Source organism: Brachyhypopomus gauderio, chromosome 17, assembly GCF_052324685.1.
Source record: "Brachyhypopomus gauderio isolate BG-103 chromosome 17, BGAUD_0.2, whole genome shotgun sequence".
Classification (NCBI taxonomy): Eukaryota; Metazoa; Chordata; class Actinopteri; order Gymnotiformes; family Hypopomidae; genus Brachyhypopomus; species Brachyhypopomus gauderio.
Window position 1 is genome coordinate 16,673,846 of NC_135227.1, and position 13,555 is coordinate 16,687,400.

At 46.5% G+C, this 13,555-nt stretch overlaps 1 long non-coding RNA gene across 1 annotated transcript in view; it reads right to left on the minus strand.

Moving 5' to 3' along the window:
- Positions 1–1,721: 1,721 nt before the first annotated feature.
- Positions 1,722–13,555, minus strand: part of LOC143480916 (uncharacterized) — a 44,698-nt gene continuing 32,864 nt past the window's right edge. Inside the window, exon 5 of the long non-coding RNA XR_013121913.1 lies at positions 1,722–2,394. This is a non-coding gene — a long non-coding RNA (uncharacterized LOC143480916). The remainder of the gene's footprint in view (positions 2,395–13,555) is intronic.

The window sequence follows — 13,555 nt, forward strand, 5'->3', positions numbered from 1 at the left end:
GGCTTAATAACTTGCAAAACAGCATTAAACAAGGGACGGCCTGGGACAATCGGCCCAGGGGAGGCTGCGGAGGCCGCGGAGGGGGGGGCCATAAACAGAGACGGCAACAATTGCCAATGCTTGGAATGAAGTAAGACGGGGAGCACAGCACACAATGCTACAGCTGGCCACTGGCGTGGAGCCACTGGGGGGGGGGGGGGGGGGGCCCATGGCTGCTTCCAGGTGGCCCGGGCTCAGGCCAGACTGAGCCCTTTCAGTTTTGTAAGTGTTAAAAGATAGAGGCCGATAGGGAGAAAGGGAGAGCTGGAGAGGGAGGGAGGGAGGGAGAGAGGGAGGGGAGGGAGAGATAGTGAGAGGAAGCCATTGAGGAGAGACAAGAAAGGGACTAAAGGGCAGGGACAGAGTGATAAGCAGATAATGGCGAGCATATTCAATGGAACAAGTAATCCTTGACACTGCGGAGCCGGAATATGAGCACCCTTTGTTTCTGCGTTTCGTTTCGCCCACAATGCTAAAGTGGGAAAAATGGGCACGGTGACCCACACGCACGCAAAACGCGCAGCGAAAACGCACACACAAACACACACACAGAAACACATACAAACACACACACAAACACACGGCGCCGCGCACACAAACAGCGCCTTGGCAACCCCCTTCCTGCCCCCGGGGGCCCACAAATCTGCCAGCCTCCGTGCTCCCCCTTTTTCCCACCCCTGTGTTCTCTTGTCTAAACTCAAATGTGCTCAGCACGGGAGCTTGTGAAGACTCATGTTCAGACCGCCCTCTCTTCCTCTAATGTAGCGTTTCTTTTCTCTCAGACCTCAGTGTGCATTTTCTGCCTATATATCACCCGTTTGTAAATAACCGCGGTGGAGTCCCCTTGTGGGCCCAAAGAAGTGTTTTTTAATAAACAAATCTGTCTGGATGCCCAAGGTTTTTTACTTCTGCGAGTGTTTAGCGCTGTGTGTTGCTTTAAACTGTATGTTCACGCTACAGTGAACAGCAGTATAGACGTTCGGCCTATAACATAGGGGCATGTCAATTACTGCCTAAAAACAAATCAGAAACGATCAAAGGTTCTAAAAATGGAAGTATTCGGTTTCAATTTTGAAATGTTTTATACTTGAATAAAAATTAATCCTTAATGAATGTTATTACTGTTACTATTATTATTATTGATGATATTAATTGATACATGTACATGTTGGGCTTTGTTGAATTTGCCCAGATAAATGATTTTCATAATTGTCATACAGATGTGACTGATGTACTTGTACAAGGGCACTAAATGTGCTCCAAACCACGAGAGTCTTTTTCACCTGAGGAAACTGGTGTGTTCAGAGAAGCTCACACTCGCTGCCGTAAACAGAGCCAGGATGTGGGCACCCGCGGGAAACACACTCCCACTGCAGGTTTAATATTAGGGAGAAGACTACAGAACTTCCAAAACCAAACTTAAATGTTCCAAATGTACTGGACACGGTGACTGGAGCCGGTCCCACCCTGGGGCTGACGCCTGTCCTTTCATGTACCGCGCCATTTGCATGTAGTCTTTTGTGTGGTTTTAAAGGGGAGTGGCTTAGTGTGGAATAGTGCTGTAATTGGACATAAATAAAGGCCACTTAATGTCCTGGTTAGGCTCCACGGGGCTGCTGTCAATTTGCGCTTGCCCTTAAAAAAAGACAGAGAAACGTGTGAGTTTATTGACCGTCTTTATCTCCTCCAACATTACGAGCCAACTCTGCAGAGCTGCAGAGCTGTTTGACATTCTCTTCAGAGTGTTTGCCAAGAAGTGAGCTGTGACTGAACTCCAAATGCCTGTCCACAGACATCCGGGACACGTCTTGTGTGTTTTTCCTGCTGATCAGGAGTTCTTCCTGCCACTATCTGTAGCAATGACTAAGCAACTCCATTATATTTCCACCAAAATATTTGCCCAGGTCCTCCACACGAGCACTGGCTGAGGGCTTGTGCCACGCCGGTCTGGGCATGTGTTTGTTTCAGAGTGTGAGTGTGTGTGTGTGTGTGTGTGTGTGTGTGGGGTGTGCAATCAGCCACACACGAGAGATCTGGAGTGTGTTTGGGCTCCTCGGCAGTTTCTCTTTTTTTTTCCGCGTTTGGAATCTTGCTCCTCCTCCGTCTCTTTTTCTTCACCTCAGTGCTTCACACCCTTCTATCACCTCCTTTTTTGTCTGCATTATCTCTTCCTCTGCTTTATTTGTTTTTTTTTTATCCTTTTTCAATCCCTCCTCCCATCCTCCTCTCTCTCTCTCGGTCCATCAGCTGCCGTTGGCTCTGCCCCGTCAGGGTGGGGGTCTGCGAGGGCTCGTCCGTACAGACGGTGCGGGTGGGCCCTCCGTGCTGCTAAGCCCCTGACTCCTTGCTCAGCCCCTGTCATGAATAATGGATCGAGAAAATACATTTATCTTTTAATAGCCCCGGCTCCCCCCAGCGACTCGCACTCTGTTAGGCCAAGGCCGAAAGGCTGAGGTTCACGCTTCTCAATTGTCTCCTGCCTTTTTGATGTTCGTTGCTTCTTAGTGTCCTAGAGACGAGTAATCAGGCTTGATTTGATTGGTTAGTGATGATTTTTTTTTTGAGGATAAACCACACCATCAGGACTTAATATTGTGATGGAAGTTCTATACTGAGCTGAACATTTTGAAATGGGAAATGTACATAACTGTACATAATGTTTGCACAGAAATTGTGCACATTTTTACTTTTAAATTTACTTAACTGTTGATTCATGTATACACTATATATACTATTACATTATAGAAATATTACATTATATATTTGGAATACATAAATTACAAACATGCATGATTCCCAAGTGCAGATATTTACTTAATTTACAATCTAAACAACAAAATTAATGTCTATTAGAAAGAAACAAAAACCCTACTTTGCCTTTGCCATTCAATCCCACTAAAAATTCCATATCGGAGCAGTAAGAGCAACACAGATGTGAGAGAGATTGAGAGATGGAGAGAGTTGGGGAGAGAGAGAGAGAGAAATGGAGAGAGATATTTGTGTAGCCAAATGAAGTATTTGCAGCCCAAATAAAGGAGCGCTCCTTCAACTGCTCATTTCCTCTCGCTGCTAATAAAGTGCCTTTGAGTCTCATCTCAACCAGGCTCTCGTTGGGCTCTCAGGCAGTAATGTAGCCCCTCTCTCTCGGCCACGCACGCCCAGCTCACTTTGTTTAAGCAGACTGAGGGAGATTTGGGAGCAGGAGAACACGTCTACCGTCTCAGCCCGCATCTCCACGTACGCCGCTGGTTCAGGGAACACTGCCAACATCGTGCTGACAAATTTGTTTATGTATTTCAAAACTGCATATACGAGGGTTTTTTATTATGGTTTTCATCAAACGGCTTCCTTTGCAGGCACAGATCCATTAGAACAATGCATTATTTGTTCGCTATGGGAAAAAAATCTAGTAGTATTTCTGCATAATTTAATGCATCAATGACTATGTATTTATTACAATTGTTCCTAATAAACATTTCAGAAATGTTATTGTAAATGCTTCTATTTAGGATTTAGAAAGTTTTAGAATAAAAAAAAAACACACCTTGAGAAAAATTATTGTTGTGAACAAATATTTGTTTTCATTTAACGTTGTCTTTGTTTAATTCACATAATTTGTGTCTTAGATTTATCTGTGCTAATTAGGATCACCACATGTTTTCCTGAGAGAACCCTGAGGCACATCCAGCTACCGTCTGTGTGTGGTGTGACAACACTGCAACTGGGATGAGACTTGCATTCAATTAATCATCATTTCAGTCATGGACAACAACAACAACAACAACCCACACATACACACACACACACACACACACACACACACACACACACACACACACACACACACACACACACACACACACACAGGTAGGCCACTACACCATTTGGTGAATGTTAGTTAGACGTGTACAGCGGGGTAAGGTAATAGTGAATTCAGTTCTGAATGTGGTATTTGTACAGGGTTTATCAGTTGAAAATGAGTGGTGGGACAATTTAGTCCAGGACGCTTTTCTAGTATATGTCTGGGCGCTATACACACGTAGAATGACTAATGAACTGTAGTCATTAAACTAAGCAAACAAATGAACAAACAAACATCAAAACCAGGTTTCCATGTCTAATATCACATTGCACCTCTTCGCTCCAGTAAACATCCCCACTCCTCTTCACTCCTTCCCACTCTTCCCTACTGTTCCTTACTCCTCCCCACTCTTCCCTACTGTTCCTTACTCCTCCCCACTCTTCCCTACTCTTCTCTACTCCTCCCCACTCTTCTCTACTCCTCCCCACTCTTCCCTACTCTTCTCTACTCCTCCCCACTCTTCCATACTCTTCCCTACTGTTCCCTACTCCTTCCCACTCTTCCCTACTGTTCCCTACTCCTCCCCACTCTTCCCTACTGTTCCCTACTCCTTCCCACTCTTCCCTACTGTTCCCTACTCCTCCCCACTCTTCCCTACTCTTCTCTACTCCTCCCCACTCTTCTCTACTTTTCCCTACTCCTCCCCACTCTTCCATACTCTTCCCTACTGTTCCCTACTCCTCCCCACTCTTCCCAACTCCTCTCCACTCTTTCCTACTGTTCCCTACTGTTCCCCACTCCTCCTCACTCTTCCCTACTCCTCCCCACTTTTCTCTACTCTTCCTTACTCCTCCCCACTCTTCTCTACTCTTCCATACTCCTCCCCACTCTTCTCTACTCCTCCCCACTCTTCTCTACTCTTCCCTACTCCTCACCACTCTTCCCTACTCCTCCCCAGTCTTCTCTACTCTTCCCTACTCGTCACTACTCCTCTCTATTCTTCCCTATTCCTCCCCACTCTTCCCTACTGTTCCCTACTCCTCCCCACTCTTCCCTACTATTCCCTACTCCTCACCACTCTTCCCTACTCCTCCCCACTCTTCCCTACTCTTCCCTACTCTTCTCTACTCCTCCCCACTCTTCTCTACTATTTCATACTCCTCCCCACTCTTCCCTACTCTTCCCTACTCCTCACCACTCTTCCCTACTCCTCCCCACTCTTCCCTACTCTTCCCTACTCCTCTCTATTCTTCCCTACTCCTCCCCACTCTTCTCTACTCTTCCATACTCCTCCCCACTCTTCCCTACTCTTCCCTACTCCTCCCCACTCTTCCATACTCTTCCCTACTGTTCCCTACTCCTTCCCACTCTTCCCTACTGTTCCCTACTCCTCCCCACTCTTCCCTACTGTTCCCTACTCCTCCCCACTCTTCCCTACTGTTCCCTACTCCTTCCGACTCTTCCCTACTGTTCCCTACTCCTCCCCACTCTTCCCTACTCTTCTCTACTCCTCCCTACTCCTCCCCACTCTTCCCTACTGTTCCCTACTCCTTCCGACTCTTCCCTACTGTTCCCTACTCCTCCCCACTCTTCCCTACTCCTCTCCACTCTTTCCTACTGTTCCCTACTGTTCCCCACTCCTCCTCACTCTTCCCTACTCTTCCCTACTCCTCCCCACTTTTCTCTACTCTTCCTTACTCCTCCCCACTCTTCTCTACTCTTCCATACTCCTCCCCACTCTTCTCTACTCCTCCCCACTCTTCTCTACTCCTCCCCACTCTTCTCTACTCTTCCCTACTCCTCACCACTCTTCCCTACTCCTCCCCAGTCTTCTCTACTCTTCCCTACTCGTCACTACTCCTCTCTATTCTTCCCTATTCCTCCCCACTCTTCCCTACTGTTCCCTACTCCTCCCCACTCTTCCCTACTGTTCCCTACTCCTCACCACTCTTCCCTACTCCTCCCCACTCTTCCCTACTCTTCTCTACTCCTCCCCACTCTTCTCTACTCTTTCATACTCCTCCCCACTCTTCCCTACTGTTCCCTACTCCTCACCACTCTTCCCTACTCCTCCCCACTCTTCCCTACTCTTCCCTACTCCTCTCTATTCTTCCCTACTCCTCCCCACTCTTCTCTACTCTTCCATACTCCTCCCCACTCTTCCCTACTCTTCCCTACTCCTCCCCACTCTTCCATACTCTTCCCTACTGTTCCCTACTCCTTCCCACTCTTCCCTACTGTTCCCTACTCCTCCCCACTCTTCCCTACTGTTCCCTACTCCTTCCGACTCTTCCCTACTGTTCCCTACTCCTCCCCACTCCTCCCTACTCTTCTCTACTCCTCCCTACTCCTCCCCACTCTTCCCTACTGTTCCCTACTCCTTCCGACTCTTCCCTACTGTTCCCTACTCCTCCCCACTCTTCCCTACTCCTCTCCACTCTTTCCTACTGTTCCCTACTGTTCCCCACTCCTCCTCACTCTTCCCTACTCTTCCCTACTCCTCCCCACTTTTCTCTACTCTTCCTTACTCCTCCCCACTCTTCTCTACTCCTCCCCACTCTTCTCTACTCTTCCATACTCCTCCCCACTCTTCTCTACTCCTCCCCACTCTTCTCTACTCTTCCCTACTCCTCACCACTCTTCCCTACTCCTCCCCAGTCTTCTCTACTCTTCCCTACTCCTCACTACTCCTCTCTATTCTTCCCTACTCCTCCCCACTCCTCCCTACTGTTCCCTACTCCTCCCCACTCTTCCCTACTGTTCCCTACTCCTCACCACTCTTCCCTACTCTTCTCTACTCCTCCCCACTCTTCTCTACTCTTCCATACTCCTCCCCACTCTTCCCTACTGTTCCCTACTCCTCACCACTCTTCCCTACTCCTCCCCACTCTTCCCTACTCCTCACTACTCCTCTCTATTCTTCCCTACTCCTCCCCACTCTTCTCTACTCTTCCATACTCCTCCCCACTCTTCCCTACTGTTCCCTACTCCTCACCACTCTTCCCTACTCCTCCCCACTCTTCCCTACTCTTCCCTACTCCTCACTACTCCTCTCTATTCTTCCCTACTCCTCCCCACTCTTCTCTACTCCTCCCCACTCTTCTCTACTCTTCCCTACTCCTCCCCACTCCTCCCTACTCCTTCCCACTCTTCTCTACTCCTCCCCTCTCTTCCCCACTCCTCCACACTCCTCCACACTCTTCCCTACTCCTCTCCACTCCTCTCCACTCTTCCTCCCCTATGTTCCTGCCATCCACCACCACCCACTCTTGCTCCTTCCGTTATGTAAAGCTTTCCTCCCACAGCTCTTTCTCTTCTCGGCAGTGGGTGCTGTACAGTGGCCAGAGCCTCCTTAGCACTGCTTTACATGCTCAGAGAGAGGGAGAAACTAGGAGAGAGGGGGAGAGAGGGAGAGAGAGAGAGAGAGAGAGAGAGAGAGGGAGGAAAAGAAGAAGAAGCTGAAAGCCCTATTTATCATCACTTGTGTGGGCAGTGTTGCCAAGGCAACACTCAGGCTGGCAAATGCCAGCATGCAGAATACTAATGAGGCACTTGGCAGGGCTGCTGGCAGAGGCTGGGTGGGTGGGGTGGGGGGGGGGGGCAACACTGCAGCCGCGATGGGCCCTCCCAATGCAGCCCAACACGCCAACAGACGAATCAATGAAGGGCCTTCCACAAGGCCTGGCAAGACTGCTAATCTGACAGGCCACATTTAAAATAATGCTGCAATCTGCCCATAATACCCTCCAACTCAAGAAAACTGGAAGAAGAACAACAGCTATAATAATAATAATAATAATAATAATAATAATAATAGTAATAATGACAATAAAAACAGCACATGAGAGAAAACAAGATAGTTTGCTTCCCACCAGTGTTACAGAGTTAACGGATACCACGTTTTATCAAAACAGAAGTCCACCCGCATTCTGGGCCTTTCATGGTTTTAACTGGTAATGACTGACCTTTGGAATATCTCATCATACTGAAACAGCATGATGATGAGCATAATAAAACATGATGATGAAAGTATTCTTCTCTTTGTGCTCATGCTTTGACAAGACACAGGGGTTACACCATATTTTATTAGTCTCTCTCGCTTTCTCTCTCCCTATATATATAGTATACTCTCTCTCTCATATGTAAATATATTAATACAAATATTTTCTTCCATTCCAAAGATGAGATGAAATCGACCTTGATATCAACTGAAAACTTTTCAAAGTTAAAGTTAAGCAGCACGAGGAGATAAGTGGGGGAGCGTTGTTTGGTTCTGAGTAAGTTCAGCGTGTGCTCCCACAGCCTACGAAGCTGCTTGGCACCGACGCGGACTCCAGGTACGCTTGCAGCGCTGAACCTGTAATTAACACCTCTGCCTTAGCAAGACTGGCAATTTCCACCTGACAGATTAGCGCACTCTTCCCCACTCCCTTTCCGTTTCTTGAGGAAATGGTGCAAGGAATAAATTGAGCCGGAGCATGCCTTTTCTCCATTCAGCGCTCTTCTTTATTGATTCAGACACTTTGATCGAGCGGGTCCTAATCAATTCTTCAGTGGGGAGACGGAGGCTAAATCATTTCCCTGACAGACCCCTTCAAACGACTTGTCATTAATTTGCCTCTTTACTGGCACTTGTTTGCGCAGAAAACGAGATGCATTTGGCTTTCTCTGTCTATTAGTGGGGGGTTGTGCTCTTTGGGGGATTTTCATGCCCTGCTAAGCGCCAGGAAGAGTGCACGGAGGGATTGGATACACCATGTTTGCTCATCCCTACCAAGTCACTTATTAGCGCTAATTGGGAGGGACAGTTCAAACAAGCACAGCAGAGTGGTGTGTCATGAGAGCATGACACGGGTACAGAGGGGCCTAAGGTGGTGATGGCGATGTCTGAGTGTGCGTTCGATCACCCCCCCCCCCCCCCATATCTCCCCCTGCACCAGCACCGTGGCCCCTAGCTTGGCAGCAGGGAGGCTCCCCTTCTTGGCCCCCTGAAAAAGTGACTTCTTTGTCTGCCTCTTGTCATTAGTAGTCAGTGAAGCTCAGAGCTGAGGCTGGGGCCAAGCCAGTGGCCCCAGTTATAAACACGCACGGCTGTCTGGAACACTTAGCAAGTCAACAGCAGACGGAAGGTTCCTGACAAATGGCATGACTGTCTCTTGTGGAATATATGATAGGCATGAAATATCCCCCCCTCTCACCCCAGCTCATTAATTCACATCCAGCACACAGTCTCAACAACCATGTGACATTATTGACAATCCTTGTTGGCCCAGGGAACCTTAAGCTAATGAAAAATCATACAGTTTCAGTGTCAGCACCAGTACCCCTCTCCTCTCCAAGCACCCTAACAGCACTGTGTAGGATGCATTTTGGCTGAAAGACACTAATTTTCGAGGATTATTTACCGCCATAATAGCTGCAATTATATTCCGTGCTAACCGATTTAAGGTATAAGCACCAATTAGTAACTGGTCATTATCCTGAGCGTTTGAAACTCGCAGTGAGGTAATAGGCTGACATTTGCAACTCTGTGTAAGAGACTGGAGTAGAGTTTCTATAATTAGACGCTGTTTACCTTCAGTCTTGAGAAAATGATGCATATTCAGCTCTACTGTACAGCTGCAATAACCACTCTTATATTCTCCTGAAACATCCTGTTCAATTTTAGTTCAGAAATGTAATAAACCAGAGTCTCCCCCCCCACTTCCACCACTGAATGTAAGATACACCAAAGACTCCAGAATATGTCTAGACCCACTGGAATACCACACTCAAAAGCATTCAGCGTGCTTTGTGTCAGGGTAAAGCAAATTTGATTGGGGAAAGGAGAAAAGGAAACACTTTTCCCAAGGATCAACATACAGCAAATAGGATTGCTGACATCTGCTATAAAGAAAGTCCAACCACAGAAGTGATTCTTTTGTAGAACGGCATGTGAACGTTTTAGACCATCTACGTTATGCTTTAACCACTTTAACTAAGAAATTCCAACAAAATAATTCTCCGAGCATGAATACACTTTCTTGCAAGTAAACAACAAATAACATTTTTGTGCTGGTAATTTAAAAATGTCATAGATTCACTAAACAAGCAGAAAATAAATAATGCTAACCAATAATGGAAATGACAAATGTTAAAGATTAAATGATGTAAACTGTGTTTGTAGATGGAGAGAGCTATAGAGGTTGCAGCTATTGTTGGCCACGACATACCCAATACAGTATTGCATCTGGTCAGCAGAGAGTTACCATTGCCTCATAAATCAAGGGAACACATTGGACCTGGCTAATAGGTGTTTAACAAAACCTCTCATTTCTAACAGTTTGACCCCGTGTCCTAAAACACAATGTGAAAACTCCCCCTAGGATTAGCAGTGACCCCGAGGGCAGGCAGGCCACTGAGGCAATGAAAGAAGCTGCCATTGTTTTCTGTAGGAGCCAAGGGTCCGTGTATGCGCGAGTGTATGCATGTGTGTGGAAGAGAATCGTTTGTGTGCGTGTTTGTCAACGCGGCGTAGATGCATGGCGGTGGGTGTGCACGGGTCACTGTAATGACGTTTTGATGGATCATCATTCACGCCCACCGAACCTGCTCTGTGTCTGGATGCTTTTTAATTAGACTTTGTGCTCCTCGTCTGCAGACACGGCAGACAAACAGTCCGCGGGAGGGGACATGTTTACAACATGGCCGCCTCCTCTTCTTCCGTCCTTTATTCCCTGGGTACGCTCCTGTCATGATTATCATGACCTGGAGTACCACGACCAGCCACTCTTCCCCCTATTTTAGCCTCACACCCCCTTTACCCCGTTCATTAGCATACACGCCAGTGCTGGGACGCGTGCGTCTGGAATGACGGCACCTCGGGAAGAGACTCTGTTGCCATGCGAGCTGAAGCAAGCTCTGCATTTGTGAGGCAGGGACAGCCGTCTGCATCCGGCGTGGTGGAAGGAGCTGTGAGTAGCTCACAACCGAGCAGCCCACAACCGAGCAGCCCACAACCGGGCAGCCCACAACCAGGCAGCTCACAACCGAGCAGCCCACAACCGGGCAGCCCACAACTGGGCAGCCCACAACCAGGCAGCTCACAACCGAGCAGCCCACAACCGGGCAGCCCCCGTCCACCGGGCAGCCCACAACCAGGCAGCCCACAACCGAGCAGCCCCCGTCCACCGGGCAGCCCTCTTCGCGAGCCTTCGCCACGGAGACGCTTTTCACAAAGTATATGAAATATATATATCAATATATATAAATATATATAAAGTCACTTCAGAATGTGAGAATGACACTGTTCTCTCCAGAAGGGGTCCTATTGAGGACTTGATGAATATCCTCATTAGAGGAGGGGATCTACTTTTTCTCGCGAGCTAGGCGAAGGAGGACGGACGTCGGGAGCAGCCAGGAAGTAATGCGGATTTTGTTTTCTTAGTAACCGACCTTGATCAGCCTGGCGAGGAGGGGGGGGGGGGGGGGGGGGGGGGGCGACTCTTGGGTTGGCTTTGTAGGGCCCGCGAGAATGTTAATGAATAGGAGCTCTGCATATTAACATTCAGCCAGCGCTTTTTCAGCGCCGCTGTCAAAACTGCGACGGCATTTCGAGTACCTTTGGCTGAGAGGCGAGAGAGATCTGGTGGTAACACGGGACGGAGGGGACAGAGGAGTGTGGGGGGGGTGGGGGGGTGAGAATGCGGTTGGAGCCATTCCACTCCTTTCCAGCAGGGTGGGCCTTTTCTTCCTCTTTTTGCCTCGCTCTCGCAGACGCTGCCACAGTGGCGTGCGAATGAAAGAGGCGGTAAATAAAAATTAGCCTCGAATGAGGGCCATGTGACATTGTAGTGTTTCAGAGAGCACAATGGGGTCTTTCAGGCCAAGCCTCGCCATTTCCGCCGCCCTGGAAGTGTTTGGAGTTTTTATCAGCGGTTTTGTTTGGTGGACAGCTGCAGGCCTTGTTTGTCTTGGGCTGGTTTTGATCGGTTAGCATGCTTGAAGAGGGCACGAGTCACAATTGTTTCAAAACAGAGTCTGGCATTGTGGCCAGCAAGGGCTGTTTAGAGATTGCTGGCTCTAAAATGCAAACATAACATTAAAGAAGCAGACACTGTTCTGAAGAGAGATGGAGAAAGAACAGTGACTTTGACTGTCAGTAGGGCAGTCAAAACAACACTTACTAAAAAAAAATCCTCACATAAAAATTTGACTTCTATTGGTAAACCAAGTTTATCATGCCAGCTTTTATCCAGTTACATACATTATGTGTATATAATTTATATATATATATATATATATATATATATATATATATATATATATATATGTATATAAAAGCGTTATATATATATATATAAAGTTTTAGTGCATTGAATAGATTATAGGTTACTTTACATTTTATTTTCTATATGCAACTGATACATAATATCAGTTGCATATTATCAGTACATAATATAAATTGGTCTCTATCAGAAAAATTTATTTGCAATGTATCTGTTAATCACTGATGAGAAATTAATGCTTTGATTTAAGAAAAAAGACACTCTATTTGGGAGCATTCAAATAAATAACAATTAAAATATATAAATATATTTTAAAGAAGTTTATGTTTAACAATTAATAAATATAAATTAAATGTACTGATGCAATTCATTTTGTCACCCCATAACTGTTAGTTGAGTGTGACTTTCCTCTATTTCCCTAAGCAGTAAATGCCTTATTTTTAGATAAATAACTGGATTTGGCTTTTTATGATTTTATGAATTATTATTATTATTATTACTTTGTCCAAATAACAGACACTGAAATGTTAATTAAATTCTGTGTTTTTGGTACATAAAATATTTTTAAATGTTTGCTGAATTTTGCCACACCATGTATAGAACCTAATTCAGCGCCCTCAGTTCAGAAAGACAAGCAAGCAAACAACAACAATAACGCCCCCCCCCCCCCCCAACTAAGCTGTCTTCTCAAGATCACCCTCTGCCCACTCTCTTGTTCTGAAGTATCTCTGCATAGAATGGAGGATATCCAGAGATGCTATTTAACACTCTCTTTAGAGGATCCTTTCCACAGATTCAGACAGTAAGCTATGATGACATATCCGAGAGAGAGAGAGAGAGAGAGAGAGAGAGAGAGAGAGAGAGAGAGAGAGAGAGAGAGAGAGAGAGAATGCACTGGCTTGTTGAACCCCTAAAATCCTGGTACAAACATCTCAACGCAAAGAGCTATTCTGTCGTATCTAGACTGCCTTTGTCACATATTTTACATGGCCGCAGCTGGGATGAAAAAAAAATCGAACATAGGGAAATATATCAGCAGACAACATCTGCAGATGGTGATTAGCATTAGGAAATTGCCTCCTTGAATGAAATTGGAATGTCGACTGTCAATTTCCTTTCATGCTCGCGACTCCTTCTCTGGGAAGCTAGAGGGCACTGCTTTGTCCTTAAATTGGTTACAATTTGGATAAAGGAAAAAAAATCTTTTTTTTTCCTCGTGCCTGTTATGATGTAGCCTACTATATAAGAACAAGAAAGAGACACCATTAATTGTGCTTAAAACGAAGAGCTGTATTTGGTTAACTGTTTCAAAGCGTGGGTTTCGTGGAACTTTCTTCCCTCTGAATGGCGCCCTCTTCTTTTCTCTCCGTTATCAAGATGTTTGCTCTAATTTTACACTGAGCTCGCGCGGGCTCTCGTGCGGGCTCTCGCGCGCCGTAGTATTATC